Source organism: Lutra lutra, chromosome X (assembly GCF_902655055.1).
Source record: "Lutra lutra chromosome X, mLutLut1.2, whole genome shotgun sequence".
Classification (NCBI taxonomy): Eukaryota; Metazoa; Chordata; class Mammalia; order Carnivora; family Mustelidae; genus Lutra; species Lutra lutra.
In genome coordinates, this window is record NC_062296.1 from 49,564,266 (window position 1) to 49,582,330 (window position 18,065).

The 18,065-nt window shown below is 41.2% G+C and overlaps 1 pseudogene; it reads right to left on the minus strand.

Moving 5' to 3' along the window:
• Window positions 1-6,963: 6,963 nt before the first annotated feature.
• On the minus strand, window positions 6,964-17,279 carry LOC125091480 (heterogeneous nuclear ribonucleoprotein A1-like; annotated as a pseudogene).
• Window positions 17,280-18,065: the final 786 nt, after the last annotated feature.

An 18,065-nucleotide genomic window follows, 5' to 3' on the forward strand; every position in this document is an offset into this window, starting at 1 on the left:
CCTGGGATCCAGCCAGGGTCCTGGGGCAGAGCCCTGAGTCCTATGGAGTGGCAGGCTCCCTGCTCAGCAGGGAGTCTGCTTCTCTCTTCCTCTGCAGCTCCCCCTGCTTGTGCTCTCTCTCTTTCTTTTTCTGTCAAATAAATAAAATCTTTAAAAAAAAAAAAAAAAGCGTACTGTTTTCCAGACACTGGGCTAGGTGTTTTGACATAAAGTGGACCCCAGACTTAAGTCTTCAGGTTTAGCCCCAAGTAGATTTGAGTTGCTACCCCAACTAAGTTCAAGGCAACTTTCAACCTTTTCTGGACCCTGAAAGTTAGTTCAATACCGTAAGAAGAGCACGAGCTTGCATCAGGAGATCTGGGACCTTGTCATAGCTCTGTCACTAGCTAGTTCAATCATGCTAATAATTACAGTACTATGAAAAAGTAACATTTATTGAGTTTTTAATCATATGTTAGGTACTGTGCTAAGTGCTTTTTGTAGATTATCTGATTTGATCCACACAAGAAGCATGTAAGTTAAATGCTGGATTTTCCTTTCATAGAGGAAAATGAGACACAGAGAGGGTAAAGGCATCTACTTATGGTCCGGTGTTACTAAGTAGCAGAGAAGAGGGACAAATCCAGGCCTTCTGACTCCAGAGCCTACAAAAGTCAATTTGTCTCCTCTGGCTTTAGTTTCTGCAGTTGTAAATGAGCCTATTATATTAGATGATAGCTAATGTCTGTCCTAGTTCTAAAATCCTATTTCCTGTGATCTCCAATCTGGATACAAGACCCCAGATTGCCCTTCTCGCCTTAGGCTTCCCTGAGGTTACACTTCAAACCCATGCAATTCGGTTCTGCAGCCCCCCCCCCCACGCCCCATCTTAGGAATAAGGTCCACAAAGCTTTATCTCTTAGGTTTTGGGCTCACCTGAACTGATTTTCCAGCTTCGTCATTTTTTTTAAAGATTTTATTTATTTACTTGACAGAAAGACAGCTAGAGAGGGAACATAAGCAGGAGGAGTGGGAGAGGGAGAAGCAGGCTCCCCCGCTGAGCAAGGAGCCCTACATGGGGCTGGATCCCAGGACCTTGGGATCATGACCTAGCTGAACCAAAGACAGATGCCTAATGACTGAGCCACCCAGGCGCCCCATACAACTTCATCTTTAACCCTTCCTGCAGGCCTCAATGGTTCCAAACTTTGTAAGTCCTACTGGAGAAAGAAAGAACGAAAGAAAGAGGGAGAAAGAAAGAGAGGAAGAAAGAGAGGGAGGGATGGATGGAGGGAAGGAGGAAGGAAGGGAGGGAGGGAGGAAAAAGGAAGGGAAAGACAGAGAGGAAAAGTGGGAGGGAGGGAAGGAGGGAGGGAGGGAGGAAGAAAGAAAGTCCAACTGGCATGATATTTACTGGGGTTTTCAACAAGAAGTGTTTCCAGTATAAGAAAACATGCTTTTATTTTATTTTATTTTATCTTATCTTTTACATGCTTATAATTTAGAATTACATGAAAAGAGCAGGATGTGATACTTCACATGCTATATGTTCATAATTTTGTTTAAAATACATTGAGAGGGGTGCCTGGGTAGTTCAGTTCGTTAGGTATCTCCCTTCAACTCAAGTCATGATCCCAGGGTCCTGGGATTGAGCCCTGTGTCAGGCTACTTGATCAGCGGGGATCCTGCTTCTCCCTCTCCTACTGTTCCCCCTGCTTGTGCTCTCTGCCAAATAAATAAATACAGTCTTAAGAAAATAAAATAAAATAAAATACTTTGAGGAAAAAAGGGAAGAAATGCCAAAAACTGTTAAGAGTAGTTATCTTTTTTTGTTTTTACTTTCTTACATATTTCCAGTTTACTATGACTGTGTATAATTTTATATTTTTTTGTTTTTTTTTAAGATTTAATTTATTTGACAGAGAGAGAGTGAGAAAGGGAACACAAGCAGGGGGAGTGGGAGAGGGAGAAGCAGGCTTCCCGCTGAGCAGGGGGCCCAATGTGGGGCTCGACCCCAGGACCCTGGGATCATGATGAGCCAAAGGCAGATGCCCAACGACTGAGCCACCCAGGCACGCCCTAGGACTGTGTATAACTTTTAAAGTGGGAAAAATGTTTTATATTTTGCCGTTTTCTCCAAGGGATTTGGGGGCACTTTGCCCCCTCCAAAAAAGTACAAATGTCATAAAATTATAGAAACAGAACATCAGAGGCATGGCAAGGAAGGAGGAGCTAATGTGCAAGTCCACCTTTTGGGGCAGCCAGGAGAAAGGGGGAACATGACAATTCTCGTTATCAGAAAGAAAGACACATAGCAAGTCCTCAAGAGGGACAGAGATTTCCCTGTCACTAAATTCTTTTTTTCTCCCAGTTGAAAACACAGGGCTACAGCAAACAAACATTTTTGAAAAAGCAAAACATCTATAATTCCATTGCCCTCATGCAATTTCCATCCCTATCTATCAGCTTTCAGTCCTCACCCACAGACACAAATAATTTTACATGGTTGCAATGAGAATCTATATAGCCTTTAGTGTTCTTGTTTTTTTCAATGAACATATCATAAACACACTTTCGTATTTAGTCTTCCAGAATCATAATTCTTAATAGCTACATAATGGTTCATTGCTGACACTAAATTCCATAAGAAATCTCTCAGGCGGGATTAACATAAAAGACAATGTCCTCAGTAACAGTTTCACAACACACACAGAAGAGATTTTCATATTCCTTGCTTGTAACTATCCTGGCTAAAAGCCAAGGGTGTAACATTAAAGCATTTCTGCAGGGGCTCAGCTAATATGATTCAGGCATGTAACCTTCTGGCGCTTTAACTTGATCTGGGGACACAACTTAAAATGCCACCTAAAGGAGTGGATGGATAGAATGTCCCCTACAATATATTCCATAAATAACTCTGCTCGCAGCCAGCCTTTTGACAGGACCTCAGAGGCTGGCTGTAATTCTCTGGTGAAGGCCAGAAGTGTTGGTATGTTCCGTTGTCGATGGAGGCAGATCCATATGTTTTGGAAGCCAGATGAATAGGTGGTTGGGTGACAGGGTTTACATTCTGGCTTGAGAGACGGGAAGACTGACCAGCACTGTTGCTTGCGTGAAAGTTCACCTCGTGTGTCTTCCTGGAGGTAGGGCGCAGGTGAAGCCGGGCTGTTTGCAGGAAGCGGCTTTTCAAGCTGCACTGCACACCACAGAGGAGGGATTTTTGCGATTGGAACAGTTTTCAAAGCCCATAACCAACCAGTCAGGCGGCCTGGGCATACGAAGGGAAGTCTCGTGGGGCGCCTGGGTGGCTCAGTGGGTTAAGCCGCTGCCTTCGGCTCAGGTCATGATCTCAGGGTCCTGGGATCGAGTCCCACATCGGGCTCTCTGCTCAGCAAGGAGCCTGCTTCCCTCTCTCTCTCTCTCTCTCTATCTTTCTCTGCCTGCCTCTCTGTCTACTTGTGATCTCTCTCTGTCAAATAAATAAATAAAATCTTTAAAAAAAATCAAAAAAAAAAACAAACGAAGGGAAGTCTCGTAAATATTCCGATGGAACCCCTGGTTTTAGGAACTGAAGGGTCCCTGTTTGCCTGCCACTCTGGATTTGCTGCATAATGGGGCTTTATGTTGACCAATTGAGTTTTGGAGACTGCCACCTAGGACAATTAAATTTTGTTACATAAATGATGTTGAGCCGTTATTTCTGACTCCAGTTATGTACCAGAGCCAGTTGCCTCTTAAGAGCTACACCTGAGGGGTGCCTGGGTGGCTCAGTTGGTTGAGCGCCTGCCTTTGGCTGGGGTCATGATCCCAGCGTCCTGGGATCAAGTTCCCACAACGGGCTCCTGCTCTGTGGGGAGCCTGCTTCTCCCTCTCTCTCTCTGCCCCTCACCTGCTTGGATTTTGTCTCTCTCAAATAAATATATAAAATCTTTAAAAAAAAAAGAGCTATACCTGATGCATTATAATACTCTGTCTGCACCATAAGAGTGGACTCAATTTTTATTTTAAAAATTTTTTTGTATTAACATTACAGCCACAAGACAAAAAACTTGTTAAAAATAGAGAAATAGAGGCACCTGGGTGGCTCAGTGGGTTAAGCCTCTGCCTTCAATTCAGGTCATGATCTCAGGGTCCTGGGATCGAGCCCCATATCAGGCTCTCTCCTCAGCGGGTAGCCTGCTTCCTCCTCTCTCTCTGCCTGCCTCTCTGCCTACTTAGGATCTCTCTGTCAAATGAACAAATAAAATCTCTTAAAAAAATAGAGAAATAGAAGAAAATAATTACCCACAATCCCACCATCTCAACACAATTAGCATTAGAGTTTTGTGTACTTATTATTATTATTGTATCCTTATTATTTTTATGACCATATGTTTACATATTTCTATTCATTTTTTGTACATAAATCCGTGTCCTGTTTTAATAAGTGTAATTACACAAGTAGTACATGAATGTTTTCCTTTAAAAATTTAGAATATCATAGGGGCCCCTGGTTGGCTGTCAGTAGAGCATGGAACTCTTGATCTTGGGGTTGTAAGTTTGAGTCCCATGTTGCCTGTAGAGATTACTTAAAATCTTCAAAAAACATTCAGAATGTTACAGAAAAGTTCCTTTGATTCCTTAATTCCATTTACCCCTACACCTCCCTGAAGTTACCACTGTCATGAGTTTGACATATATTCTTCCCGATCTTAAAAAAAAAAATGCTCTTCTGTAGGAAAAATGTAGTATTGTTTTGTGTGCAGGAAATGGTTATGTTCAGCAACTGGCTTTTTCCATGCGAAAAAAGTTTTTGAGATTCATCCTTATTGACACATGGAGTTTATTCCCTCTATCTGTTGTATGATATTCCATTTAATGACTGTGCCACATTTATTTAGCCATTCCCCAAAGGAGAATTCTCATCTGTGTGTGTGTGTCTGTGTGTGTGTGTCTGTGTGTGTGTGTGTGTGTGTGTGTGTGTGTGTAAAGAGGGCTAACAAGTCTGCTAAACTGCCCCAACTTCCCTAGTTACTCTGAGCATATCAAAGCAAAGAGTCAACCTGAAGTAAGAAAACATAAGTCACTTGACCTGCAGACACAGAGATGCTTGGTCCCCAAGTATTCTGTGAGCCTCAATTCACAGTGCTGTCTAGTAGATCTCCCCGGGATGATAGAAATATTCTATCTCTGCACTGTCCAATATGGTAGCCTATTCAACATTTGAAATGTGGCCAAAAAACTAAGGAGCTGAGTTTTAATTTTATTTAACTTTAACTTAAACATCACATGTGGCTAGTGGGGACTGTATTGGATGGTACAACACTCTTGCCTAGGATAATGGAAGCCACAATCCTTTATACTACAAACTACGTGATCAGGAGCTCTAAGACAATTGCATCCACCCTCCAAAGGTCAATGGATGATGCTAAGATCTTGTATTGATCCTTCTTTTAAGGTTAAGTCTCCATGTTCCTAGTTCCCAGATGGGTTACAAGATGGATTATCGGACGGAAAAAACAAGGTTGCCAGAAAGTCTGCCTTTCTGGGAATGATTATACTCATGCCAAACCATGTAGAAATTCATTTCTAATCTCAACACCCTCACTTGACATTTAATAAGCTAAAATACCCCAGCAGTCATTCCACTAGCCCAGTAAAAACTTCAAAAATGACAGAAGTAATACACAGAAATCAACAGACGAGTACAAACATCTTACAAAAACAGTCTTGGCTATGAGCCAGCGTTGTCAGTTAGTTGAGTTGTGTGTCATAAACGGGGTTTAGACCCAGAGAGAACTGATCTACTTTCTTGTTTTCCACAAATGCCTCTGGGATACCATGAATCCCCATCCAGATCTCCTTTATCGCCCAGAAGGTTCCTGACTGTCCCATAGAGCTTGCTAAATCTATAAGCTCACATAGATAGGCACGTCGTTATGCAATTTGCTCTCAGAGTAGGCTCCAGAATGTCCAGATCTAGCGTCTAGCTGATCTTCCCTGGCAGCATCAGGCAGATATGATAGCACGTTGTGGGGTGAAGAAATACACAGCCTGACCCTGGAAGGAATAGTGAGGCACAAAGCACAAATACACAAACTTTTAACACAGACAACAATAACCATGAAAATATGCTAGCTATGCTTGTCATAAAGATCCACCACGAACTCCTCTTTTTCATATGGATGCCAATGTATGAAAGTATACTTAGCGTCTTGTCTTTCCCTTCCCCCTTCCGTTTCCTGTTCTTTTATGTTTACTTTCTCTGATCTCTTTGCTTAGTCTCTTTCTCCTGTCTCTGGCAGTTTCCACTGTTGATCCCCTTTCTGCTTTTCCTGGGGCCGGTCTTAGAGCATCCTTCAATAAGGTCATGCACTCAGTTAATCTGTAAGTGGTATCAGGCCATTAAGATAGAAGTTAAAGAGAAGGAAGGCTTAAACCCAGTCCTGTTTTCCTTGTGATTGCGGTCTGGTGTACCAGGGGACTTCTCCCTCCCTTGAGACTCCCCCACCCACTATGGAAGTAATGCTTGTTTATTCCAGAAAAATGGTAAACTACAGAGAAAAATATCTCAAGTACACATAGTTCCATCACCCAGTGAAAATTACAGTAATTTTTGCTATATGTCTTTCCAGTGTTATTTATTTCCTTTTACATAGATTTTTTTTTAAAAGACACATTTATTCAGCATCATAATCAGACTATTACATTTAGCAATTACAGCATGGGTGCAAAAGAAAAATCCACATTAAAACTCTTTGTTGAAATGCTTTACACTTTCCGCAGAACAGAAACTAAAATAACCTGTTATACAATTAGTCACAAACCCAGTCCTCGAGTTTTTTTGCCCATACACATGAGTACTGTCGAAAACATGTCTTCTCTGTAGCAGCTAGGCCCTGCCACCACTGTGCTTGGCTGAGTTCACAAATCTGCTGTAACCTGTGGCTTCCCTGTCACTTCTCTGGCTCTCTTCTCCCGCTAAGCTTTGTTTCCTGGCAGTAATTAAAACCTTCTGCCACTTCCATAACTACCACTATGCTGGAACCGCCATAACACCTTGGTTTCATGGTTTGGCCAAGTATTGGCCTCTGCCATCACAGGAACCTGAGCTTCTTCCTTCAAAATTTCCTCCTTTCATGGATCCAAAATTTGAGGATTGATTGTTGTAATTGCCAAAATCATTATAGCTTCCACCACCTCCAAAGTTGCTTCCATCATTACCAAATCTGTTATAGCCATCCCCACTGCCACCATATCCATCACTGCCCTGACTGCCACCAAAGCCACCTCGCCCACTGAAGTTCCCTCCACCATCAAATTTGTCATCCACACCAAAATTACCTTCATTACCGCCACTGAAGTTTCCAGAACCACTTCACCCTCTTTGGCTGGATGAAGCACTAGCCATCTCTTGCTTAGATAGGGCTTTCTTTACTTCATAGTTGTGGCCATTCACAGTATGGTATTTTTGAATGACAATCTTGTCTACAGAGTCATGGTCATCAAATGTTACAAAAGCAAAACCTCTCTTTTTGCCATGGCCTTGGTCAGTCATGATCTCAATCACTTCGATCTTCCCATACTGTTCAAAAGAATCTCTTAGATGATGTTCTTCAGTGTCTTCCTTAATGCCACCAACAAAAATCTTGTCCACAGTTAAGTGGGCACCAGGTCTGTGAGAATCTTCTCTTGAGAAAGCCCTCTTTGGTTCCACAACTCTTCCATCCACCTTGTGTGGTCTTGTGTTCATGGCTGCCTCCACCTCCTACACAGGGGCATACATGACAAACCCAAAGTCTCTGGAGTGCTTGGTGTTTGGATCTCTCATTACCACACAGTCCATAAGTGTTCTCCATTGCTCAAAATGGCTCCTCAGACTCTCATCGGTTGTTTCAAGGCTCAAACATCGGATAAAGAACTTTCTCAGCAGTTAGGGCTCTTTGCGAGGCTCTGACTTAGAACATGATGGCAGTGGGAGGGGAGATTTTAACCATGCTTACTTCGTGGCATCCAAGGGCAGAAAGCCATAGATTTTTTTTTTTAAAGTAAATTCTACTGCCAATGTGGGGCTCGAACTCAGGACCCCAAGATCAAGAGTTGCACACTTTACTGACTAAGCCAGTCAGGTGCCCCGTTCTATGTAGATTTTTTTTTTAAAAGACATTGTCATAATCACACTATATGTATAATTTTGTATTTTGGGCTCCCCCCCCCCCACCTAACATATAAGGATGTTTTCAAATGATTACATAAGTTGATAAATATGATTTTAGAATCTGCATAATAGGGGCACCTGGGTGGCTCAGTGGGTTAAGCCACTGCCTTTGGCTCAGGTCATGATCTCAGAGTCCTGGGATAGAGCCCCATATCGGGCTTTCTGCTCAGCAGGGAGCCTGCTTCCTCCTCTCTCTCTGCCTGCCTCTCTGCCTGCTTGTGATCTCTTTCTGTCAAATAAATAAATAAAATCTTTAAAAAAAAAGAATCTGCATAATATTCTTTCAGTTGGATGTACCAAAGTTTCATCATGTCCATATTGCCAGCCATTTGTTGAAGTAGTATTAAAATGAGGATTTTCGCAAGCATTCATTGCCAAGGATCTATGTTAAGTACATATAGATTGTCCTCAAACAGTGACTGCCCATGTAATGATAAGCTAATGATAGTTCAATGAAAGCTGCAGTTTTTCAGAGAAAGTATATTTCCCTGTAAAGTTTAAGAAAGTATAGTAAGTGAATCTGATAGTAGTGTCAGGATGTTTCTCTCCATGGTAACAGCCTCGTGTGGTAGAAAGGAAAAAATACTTTGGAATCAGACATTTTTTCCCCTTTTGCCAGTAAATACTAATTGAGGGCCTATTCCATACCAGGGACAGAAAAACAAAATGCTTGCCCTCACAAAGCACGTAGTCTAGTGGAGTTCATGGGCACTTAAACAAGTAATTACATACAGCAGGATAAATACTAAGATTGTGGAAATATGAGGGGCTATCAGTGTATAAAAGAGGATCATCAAACTTGGACTTGGGGATTAGGATAGATTCTATGAGGCAAGCTGAAGATAGGGAAGGGATTGGAGCAGAAACGGTGTGTGCTAGACATAGGGAACACCAAGAATAAAGGCTTATAAACATGAGACAGACTCTCTTTTACCTGAAGATGTCTTTATTTTGCCTTTGCTCTTGAAGAATATTTTTACTGAACATAGAATTCTGGTTGACAGTGATTCCCCCCCAGCAACTTTTCAGACGTTTCAACTTTTCAGACTTTTCAGACGTTTCAGACTTTTCAACTTTTCAGACGTTTTCTACTGTCTTTTAGCATCCATAGTTTATGGGGAGAAGTCCATTGCTACTGGAATCATAACAGAGATTATGTCCATTGCTCTTGGAATCATTATAATGATTAAAGTATGCATTTTTTTCCCTCTCTCACTGCTCTCAAGATTTTCTCTTGATCTTTGGTTATCAGCAGCTTGACTATGTTGCACATAGGTGCAGTCTTCTCCGTATTTATCCTGCTTGGGCTTTGATGAGCTTGAATCTGTAAATGTATGTGGGCCTTTTTGTTTTTGTTCTGTTTTGCAAAATTTGGGAATTTGTTCAACCATTATTTCTTCTAATAAGGTTTCTGACCCCATTCTCTCTTTCCCCTTCTTCAGGGAATCTAATCTCTTATGTTGTTCCACAACATAATTTGAAATCTCTTATATTGTCCCACAGATCTTCAAGATTCCATGCACTTAAAAAAAAAAAAGATTTTATTTATTTATTTGAGAGAGAGAGAGAATGAGAGAGAGCAAGCATGGGGGGGGGGAGGTCAGAGGTAGAAGCAGACTCCCTGCTCAGTGACTCAGGACTTGATCCCGGGACTCTAGGATCATGACCTGAGCCAAAGGTAGTCGCTTAACCAACTGAGCCACCCAGGTACCCTCTGTGCACTTTTTTTTCAATCCTCTCTCATCTTCAAGTTAGATACTTTCTATTACTATATCTTCAAGTTCACAGACTCCTTCCTCTGCTATCTAACTCTGCTTTTAAGTCCATCTAGTTAATTTTTTATTTCAAATATTGTTTTTCAGTTCTAAAATTTCCATTTAGTTCTTTTTAATATTTTCTATCTTTCTGCTGAAGTTTCCTATCTTTTCATTTATCACTGGGATATTTTTCTCTCATCAAGCATCATCATCTCAGGGTAAGCTTCCATCAATTGTCTTTGCCCTAATAATGGGTTACATTTTCCTGATTCTTTATATATTGAGTAATTTTACAGGGTTTCCAGGACTTTGTGAATGTTATGTTGTGGAGACTCTGGATATGTTATATTCCTCTGAAGAGTGTGGATGTATTTGTTTCAGTAGGCGATTAGATTGGTTAGAGCCTAACTGAAAACTCTGCCTTGCCTGTCATGGGTGGCAGCTAAAGTATCAGTTCTGTTTGTTTTAGTTGTGGATGGAAGTTGCTTTGAGCCTGCCCTATCTATGCATGTGTGGTTCAGGATAAATCTTGGGAAGAATTCATACAGATAATTTAGTGTTCCTTTTCTCAGGATCTCTTTCTGAAATATTCCCTCACTTCCTAGACACTGTGATTGCCCCAGGCCCAGTCCTCTGGTTCTTCAGGGTAGAAAGATGAGGTTCTCCTAATGTAGTTTTAGTGGTGTGGCAGGTGACTGCTGTCTGCCCTTAGGCTAAAGCCATAAAAATGGGAAACTTGTCCTAAGCTATTCCCTTGTTCCAACCTCCTCCAATAACTGCCTGCTTTTATTCACTGTCTGGAATTTTCAGGGGTGTGTGTGTGTGTGTGTGTGTGCGTGCGTGCATGTGTGCATTCGTGTGTGTGTGTGTGTGTATTTTATTCAGAGTTTATAGTTGCTATCCGTTGAGAGTTTACTCCATCAGACTGAGAGTGGAATCTGTGAAAGATTCTTAGATGAGCTTACTTCATATTTTGGGGGGGAAATCATAGCCCTCAACTTCTGTCTTTTTCACCTTAACATTTCTCTAAATTATCACTCATCCTCTCTTTAGGGAAAAAAAGGGTAACTTGTTTACTTTTTCCCTTTTCCCCATCACCTCCTGCTTTTGGCTGGAACTACAATTCATCCATCTATTCATTTGGTTATTCAACAAGTATGCATTAAGCCAGGCATTGTGCCAGACATTAGGGGCAACAAGAGTTAAGTAAAAATAGAACCTACTTCACTTAGACTGCTCTCTTTAGGGTTATCAAAGGTCTGTCATCATCATCTTCTTCTCCTTTTTAAAAGATTTATTTATTTGACAGACAGAGAGAGAGGGAGAGAAAGCACAAGCAGTGGGAGCAGCAGGCAAAGGGAGAGGGAGTCCCTGCCAAGCAGGGAGCCCGTTGCTGGTCACATGGCTTGATCCCAGGACCCTGGAATCATGACCTGAGCTGAAAGCAGACGTTTAAAAGACTTAGCCACCCAGGTGCCCCAAAGGTCTGTCTTCTTAATTACCAGATAAAATAAATGTATCAGTCTTATCCTCTCCAACTTCACTGCTCCATCCTCCATTGACTCTGGTGACCAGTCTCTCCTTACAACTCCCTCATTTGTCTTCCAGTTCTTCCACCTCATTGATTTTTTTCCCCTCATTTTCCAGGTAGAAGCATTCTCAGAGACTTTGTCCTTGGTGGCTTTCTTCTCTTGTCCTTGGCAGTCTTACTCAATCTTAGTGTTTCAACTGCAACATACATGCATGCCAAGACTCCTAAATCTCTATCTTCAGCCCTGACCTCTCTCCTGAGATTGAGACTTGAATTTCAGCTATTTGTCTCTACCTGGTTGCCTAACAATCTCATTAAACTGCACGTAGTCAAAAACCCAAATCATTATCTAGCCCCTGAAACTGATCTTTCTTCTGTGTTTCCTATATAGGTTAATTCCTGATACTGGGAGCATATAATTAAATAAAAGCTGGATCAGGGCTGTTGCAAAAGGGATTCTTGTGCTGGATGGGAAGTTTGACAATAGAGAAAGCTCTAATGTCCCTTTCAATTCTGTGATTCTGTTATATTCCCAGCACAGTGTTATACATTTCCTTCAAGGAGCTCACAATTGAATTGGGGGAGACATCAAGTGAATGATCACTAATCCTGATTTCAAATGCAGCAAGAATTCAGAGAAGGAAGACAGTATGCATTGACGTAGTAAGAGAAAACTAATCTAAACTCTTCAAAGGTAGAAGCTGTGTTCATTTATTTCATTTCTATCCTCACGACACTGTTCTCTAGATACTGTAGAAACTCCGTAAAGACTTCTTGAATGATTTTGTAATCACTGTTAATGTTTACTGAGTACACATTAAGTGCATAGTTCTTCACTAAATGGTGCATAGGTTAACCAAGATTTGATACAGACTCTGACATTTTTCAATCATTCGGTCAACCAACAAATATTTACTGTGTCTATTAGTTGCAAGACACTGTGTTAGGCACTATGGGGGATGCAAGATGCAAGAGAAATCGAAGTTTTAGTGTCTTCCCTTAGGGAGTTTACAGTATGGTTGGTAAGATGAGACATAAATGGACACAAGGCTAATTAAGAATGAGACTCAGAGCCAAATGAACATTACAGACAATGAGTCTATAAAAAATAAGTCTGTAACAATTTTAAAATTTACTGTAGACTGGATAGATATAGAGACTTTATGGAGGAGGTAGGATATGCACTTGGCTTTGAAGGATGGGCAGGTATTAAATAGGCTTGAAGTTCTCATAGTTATTAAGAAAATAGAATTCACCATAAAAAGTTTCAAGCTAAAGACCAAACAGATAAAGAACAACAGGAGTAGGAACTTACATCAGAATGTTACTGAGCAGTTATTAGTGACATTCTAGCCCTTCCCACCGTATGCACTTTTTCTCTTTCTCTCCTTTTTCCTTTCTAATTTTTTTTTCATATTATTCCCTTTGTGGTGCCATACAGGGCTAAAAGATTATTTTTCGAGAGGCTGGTTAAAGACCTGGGCTCCAAAACCAGGCTGTCTGGGTACAAATCCTCACTCTACCACTTATTAGCTTATTATCTACCACAATATTAGCTGTGTGATTTGGGAGCAAGTTGCTTAATCTGTCTGGGCATCATAAATAAAATGCAGATATAAAGATAGTACTTAGGTCGTAGGCTTGTTTTGAGGATTATAAGAGTTAAAATATCTAAAATGCTTTAAAAAGAGTGCCTGGCACTTAAGTGCTCGATAAATGTTAGCTTTTATTAAGGGAAGAAGGCTAACTAACAGCAACATGATTATCTTTCCAGGTCTTATTGTTGCTGGATAATTCATTATATGATTAACAAACATCTGTACAGAAACTGGAGGACAGACCCATGTTGGCTAAAGCATTGTCTTTGGCAACCCTGGATAAACCTGTCAGATGCTCACACACTGAGGCCTCATCATTTTCCCCCAAATTGCCCTCACCCCTAGGTGATCCAGAGAGACTTTAGTAAAATAAATATAATCACCAACTTAAGTAGACAAGCTGAGTATTTCAAGAACACTTTGTCAACATAGCGAGGAAACTGACAACTCTCAGAAGGGATTTAAAGTAGAGACTTATGGGGTGCTTGCATGGCTCAGTGGGTTAAGCCTCTGCCTTTGGCTCAGGTCATGGTCTCAGGGTCCTGGTATCGAGCCTCACATCGGGCTCTCTGCTCAGCAGAGCCTGCTTCTCCCTCTCCCTCTGCCTGCCTCTCTGCCTACTTGTGATCTCTCTCTCTTTGTCAAATAAATAAATAAAAAATCTTTAAAAAAAAAAAACTAAAAATAAATAAATAAAGTAGAGACTTAGCCCATAGGGAGGTGCCAGGTGAACTTAGGGCTAAATGAACTTCTGGAAGGGGAGAAGTCAATAATGTTAGTGGACAGCTAGATAGGTGTGTGTGGAAAGAGAGCAGGGCTCTACAGAAAGGCGGCTAAACTCTGGATCCACATTCCCCGAAGTACAAATTGTGCGTCATGAGTGCTGTTCTCTGGTTTTCTTCACTGCATTGCTTCTTTTCCACTCAGGCGTTTCCCCCCACGCCCTCCTTGCAGTTCCAGACCCGTGTTCCCAAGAACACAAACACCCCGAATTATAAGGGCTTTTGATTTGCTGTTTCCTTGGGACAGTCTGAATAAAGACTAGAGAGAACTTCTTGTCAGTATGATTGCATAACACAGACTTGAAGATTGTGCAATCTCCCTTTGGAAAAATTTATGAGCAGGAACATGGATAGGCATTTAATTAAGGTACAATAATGGGCAGGAGGATGAACAAATAAGATTTCTTCCAATTTAAGGATCCTAAATCTCTGTCTTTTGTGTCCCCCACCCACACCCCAGTCTGCCCTCCTGGCGAAACCCGAAAGAGAGAAAAATGGGTATTGCTCACATTGAGTTTTGATGTCACCTGTTTGCCAAGACATTTGACTGGGCTATTTCTTTTTCTTGGTGTGATGATTAAGGTACAGAGGATAACTGTGCCTTGTTCAACATCACTTGGTAACTGTGAAGCTCTGTGCCTCTCATGAAAAGCAAAAAAAAAAAAAAAAGTGTGTGTTTGTGTGTGCATGCGCTCGTGCGCCAGCTGGTAACAGCTGTTATCTGTTATTACTGCAAAGGATTTAATTAGCCCAGTACCTTCTACTCTCCCTCCACCATCAAGTCTTTCTCTTTAGAGAAAAGACCATGTATTTACACCTTATTATGAATTTAACTTGTACAAGTTTCCTAGGACTGTTTGATTTTAAGCCTTCACTTACCTATATATTCAACTTCCCACTTTTTATGAAATCCCTCTCCCCCAGCTGTTAAACACATTCAAGTCTCTTCTCCCTTTAAATAAACAAACCGTTTTTTAATAGCGCATTGCCCTCTAGCTACCACATTTCCTTCTTAGCCAGCTTCTCAAAAGAATAGTCTCTACTAAACATTTCCACTTCTCCAGCTCTGATCAGATTCTCAGTCCACAGGCATCTGGGCTCTATCCCTTGTGCTCCACTAAAACTGCTCTCATTTAAGCAGTTGTCAAATGTAGTGGACGGTTCCCAGGCCTTATATTACTTGACCGTTGCACTGTATTAAACACTGTAACTACCTACTTGCTCGCTCCTTTTGGAAAATTCCTTATCCCTCCCCTTCAGATCACTATTGTCACCTGGTTCTCGTTCTGCTTCTCAGACTATTTCTTCCTGGTCTCCTTCACAAGTTTCTCTTCCTGTGCCTACACTTTAATATTTTTTGCAAATGGAAATTCTTTTTTCTGATTAAAAAATATATGTTCATATGTAAAAATCAGACCCTTTAGAAAATTACAAATAAAAACATAAATTCCAACTGAAACCTCACCACAAAGAGATAACCACTACTAACCTTTTGATTGATATCCTTCCAATCTTTAAGAATTATATATATTGGGGCACCTGGGTGGCTCAGTGGGTTAAAGCCTCTGCCTTCAGCTCAGGTCATGATTTCAGGGTCCTGGGATCGAGCCCCACATCGGGCTGTCTGCTTAGCAGGGAGCCTGCTTTCCCCTCTCTCTCTGCTTGCCTCTCTGCCTACTTGTGATCTCTCTCTGTCAAATAAATAAAATCTTAAAAAAAGAATTATATATGTATCATATCCGGTGGTCTCACATCACAATATATACTACCAGTTTTTTTTCCCTTTTTCGTGGGCATCATTCCACATCAGTGAGTATAAAACATCATTTTAAATGGCTATAAAAGAGAACCCTGAATTTGGCCATTTATACAAAAGACTGTTTTATATAGGAAGTGACTGAGATACAAAGTCTGTAAAATATAGGACACACTACTCCTATGTGAGACTCACCATATAAACCCATTTGCAAGCTAGAAAAAAAATGGCTACAAAAATTATTTACTCTTAAAGACAAGCTCCATATATTGGTATCTTTATGTGACTGATTATTTTCTCAGGATAAATGATTGGAAGTGAAATTTTTGAGTCATCAGTTTCTGTAAATAACATTAAAAATTTTCTTTAAATACAAAATACTTAAACACAAATGCAATGAAAATGAAAAACAACTCTCCCTTCCGTCCCTGAATCCTATTCTTCAGAGACAACCAGTATTACAAGTTTCTTGAGGTCAAAGTTTTTTCAATTCATACTGCCAATTTGCCTCCTAGAAAAACTGCATGGATTTACACTCTCATCAACACTGCCCGCTTTCACTAATTTAAAAAAAAATTATTTATTTATTTGAGAGAAAGAAAGAGCGAGAGCACAAGTCAAGGAGAAGGGGCAGAGGGAGAAACAGATCCCTGCTGAGTGGGGAGCATGATGTGGGACTTGATTCCAGGACCCTGGGATCATGACCAGAGCCAAAGACAGACACGTAACTGACTGAGCCACCCAGAACAGACACTCCTTCCTGCTTCACCAATTTTCAAATCTTCTGCTCTTGCCTCTTCACATTTTTCTTTCTGCACTGTAGGCTAACGACTCCCAAATCTCTTTCTCTTACCCTTCCCCCACCCTCAAGCTCCAGGCCAGTATTTCCAGCGGCTTGCTAGACATCTCCAACCTGGGAGTCCTACAGACACCCCAGATTTTTTTTATATATTTTATTTATTTATTTCACAGATAGAGATCACAAGTCAGACAGAGATCACAAGTAGGCAGAGAGGCAGGCAGAGAGAGGGGGAAGCAGGATCCCCACTGAGCAGACAGCTTGTTGTGGGGCTCGATCCCAGGACCCTTGGATCATGGCCTGAGCCGAAGGCAGAGGCTTTAACCCACTGAGCCACCCAGGCGCCCCACCCCAGATTTTTCTTAATGGAAAATGGTCTTCCCTCCCAAACTTACTCTTCTTTGAGTAATTCCAATTTTGATCAGTGGTACCAGCATCCAACTAGTTACCTAAATCAGAAATCTAGGAGTCATTTTCATTTTCTTTCCTCTCCCCTCAAATAGTAATAACAGCTAATAGTTACTGAACACTTACTATTCGTACATATTTTGTTTCATTTAATTCTCACAAAAGCCCCAAAGGTGGCTTTTAGTCTTATCATTTCTATTTTACAGATGAGGAAAACTGGGTAACTTGCTCAAGGCCACACAGCTAGGAAGCAGGGATTCAAACCCCAGGCAGCTTAAGTCCCTAGCTCACATACATGCTTAAGCAGTATTCTCTACTACTACCATATTTAATCAGATATGAGTTTTACCTGTTTCCTCAATCTCAGTCCTGTCTCTTTCCTTTTCTTCATTCCCACTATCACCACCTGCTTCCAACTCATATTGTCCATACTCTCATAATCAGTCTCATTCGATTCAAATACATCTTCCATGTTGCCTGAAAAACAATGCTTCTAACACACAAATATGATGATCATGTCTTTTTTTTTTTCAGTTTTTATTTATTTATTTGTCAGAGAGAAAGAGAGAGAGCTGCAGGCAGAGGGAGAAGCAGACTCCCCAATGAGCAAGGATTTCCCCCACGGGGGACTCGATCATAGGGCCCTGGGATCATGACCTGAGCCGAAGGCAGATGCTTAACTGACTGAGCCACCCAGGCATTCCTGATCATGTCTTTTTTCCTGTTAAAAATCCTTCAGTGTCGGGGTGCCTGCATGGCTAAGTTGGTTAAGCATCTGTCTTCGGCTCAGGTCAGGATTCCAGGGTCCTGGGATCAAGTCTCACGTGGGGCTCCCTGCTCACTGAGGATCCTGCTTGTCCCTCTCCTTCTGCTTCTCGCCCCCCACTTGTACTTGTGCATGTTCTCGCTCTCAGATAAATTTAACCTTTTAAAAAAAAATCCTTCAGTGGCTTCTTATCACATACTTCATAAAGCCAGAGATTCTTTGCTTAATAAAAAGGATCACCCTCATTGCCTGTCCCCAGCCAGTGTGCCTCTCCAAGCACTTTCTTTACGCAATGGGAATGGGTGACACTTGCCTAAAAATATGCCGTTTTTTATAGTGATGGCTTTGCATACGCTATTCCCTCTGCAAGAAATTGCCTTTTCCCGTTTCCACGTTTTTTCATGTCTCAAGTCAGATGTTTCCTCCTCCAGAAGACTTCCCTAATTCCTCCAAATATTTATGTCCTATGTGCTGCTTTGAACACTCACTTAT